Source organism: Pinus tabuliformis, chromosome 7 (genome assembly GCF_031772625.1).
Source record: "Pinus tabuliformis cultivar Carrire ecotype Pingquan chromosome 7, CPIR1, whole genome shotgun sequence".
NCBI lineage: Eukaryota > Viridiplantae > Streptophyta > Pinopsida > Pinales > Pinaceae > Pinus > Pinus tabuliformis.
The window spans coordinates 1,790,020,204-1,790,022,463 of record NC_142293.1 but is presented as its reverse complement, the minus strand read 5'-3'; the positions used below and the strand labels follow the sequence as shown (position 1 = coordinate 1,790,022,463).

The 2,260-nt window shown below is 35.0% G+C and overlaps 1 pseudogene; it reads right to left on the bottom strand.

The window, feature by feature from the left end:
* Positions 1-1,349: 1,349 nt before the first annotated feature.
* Positions 1,350-1,892, bottom strand: LOC149255507 (plant cysteine oxidase 3 pseudogene; annotated as a pseudogene).
* Positions 1,893-2,260: the final 368 nt, after the last annotated feature.

The following is a 2,260-nucleotide window of genomic DNA, read 5'->3' as shown; positions in this document are numbered from 1 at the left end:
TCACTCATTTGCTTGTTGATCTTGTGCTTCTCCTTTTCTTGTTGTTCTTTGTACTTATCCTTTTCTCCTTTGCCATCAATGACAATAATTCCAACAACCTCCCCCTTTGGCATTTATGGAAAAACATTGATCCTCCCCGTTTTGTCCTAAGAAGTGTCTTTCTTCCTCTGATTACCTCCCCCTTTGACATCAATGACAAGGGGATTAAAGATGTGGAGATGACTTAGTAGGGTTTCTCCACTCCATATGGATTATTAGGGCTTCTCCAGATTAAATGAATGCTGCTCCAAATACTCTTTAGAAATTTTAACATTGCAGAATATTGTTGTGAGAACACTCTGTTAAATATTGCAAGAATATTGTTGAGAGAACACTTTGTAAGGAATGAATGACTAAATGAGTTGTGCCCTTGAATTAAATTGACCAGCATAAGAAATAACCTTTGTGCCATGTGTTCCAATCTCATGAATCATTACCATCTGTTACATTAAGAATACTAGTCTATCAACTTAATAATCAACTCGTAACAACTTTATGATTGGCCTCCACAATATTGTTTCTTGTTAATAACCTCCTTCATGTCATTTCATTACATGCACATCCAAGATTCACTTTGCCAAATATATGTATATGTTGCACCACAATATAACATCATTGTGCCACCATATAATATCTCAATGGTTGTTTTTATTTGTTGTCGGTGATTGTTGCTACATGTCTCTTGAGGCTTGAGTGTTGATAGTGTTACAGGGATGAAATGTTATAATGTGCACTCGAGGATATCTTCATATATGTGCATATATTGAGTATATAATGTTCTACCTTCAGGATTTTGTTTCTTAAGTGTAAGGTGGTTATCTAAGATCAAGAACACATCCCTTCATATTTCAAGTGCACAACAAATGCATACACGTGACCTGATATTCTCATAGACAATGCATATTCTGGTTATATTATGGAAATGATATAATATAATGTTGTTCACCTAGAAATAATATATTGTATTGAACAATGCCAATGTATAGTAATACATCCGAGGCCGACGCAACATAATATATGACAATCATATAATAACCATTGAAAATGAAAGAAAAAAAAACTGACACCTCCGCCTTATATCCACTAGCAAAATGAGGGTATATAAACAATATTATTAATATGTCAACCATTCATTGCACCATGAATTAATCCTTCCTCACACATTCAATAATCAACCTGATGAGCCACAAAAGAAAAAAAAAACTAGCTAACTTCATTTAGTTAAACACTCCATCCACTTCTCTAAAACTCTAAGAACATTGGATATCTCAGCAGCAGTTGATCTTTACAAACACCATCAAAACTCAACTTTAGGGCCCATATATTTTCTCCTCTAACAAAAATTCATTGGGAGGATCTATCTCCAACCATGCATAACCTTGATCTTCATCAGTCTTCTTGATAAAATTTCCCTTAAAGGCTGCATATGGTTAATCAAGATAGTATGTGCAATTCATGCTAGCCTTTTCCAAATATGGTGGTGCAAGGACATCAAGTATTTCACAAGATATCACTGATATGAAAGAATGTAAATTTCCTCCAGTTGTTAGATATAACATTGATGTCTCACAGGGAGCTAAGATAACAATGTTTGCCTTTAGTTTGGCTAATATTAGTTGTGATTTATCGGTAGCTTTTGGTAGTTAAAAGGGTCAACCAAATTATAGGATTTAACATGCAATGATCCATAAAGGATCTTTCTCAAGATAGTCATTCCAGGGTGATCGTAGAGTGGGATAACAACTGATGTTGGCAAGAAAAATATACCAATAGTAAAGTTATCACATTCATGAATGTGCTGTAATAGGTTGTGCCCAATGAGCCACCATAGTTGAGTGTTGAATTCTTTGCATATTTTCTCGAAAAACAAAACATACCCACAATATTGTTCCAATGTATCCTCATTAAGCCCCACAATCAGATATAAAATGTACAGTCCTCTCGAGCATAAGAAAAAGAGCTTCGATGATAGTAGGCGACAACTTTTGTTGCGTAGAAAGAACCTCAAAGGGCGCTTGATCTTAAATCATGGCATTCACACCCTCTTTCTGAGCCTCATTATCGATGTCCACCTTAGTCCATTCAAACACTGATATCGTATCATTCATCCATAACAAACTTGGGAATTTTTGAGCCACAGAAGAGCCATAATCCCTTGACATTAATAATAGAGTATAGGAACAGTGATTCCATGTTGGACATAATAATAGCATATCATATA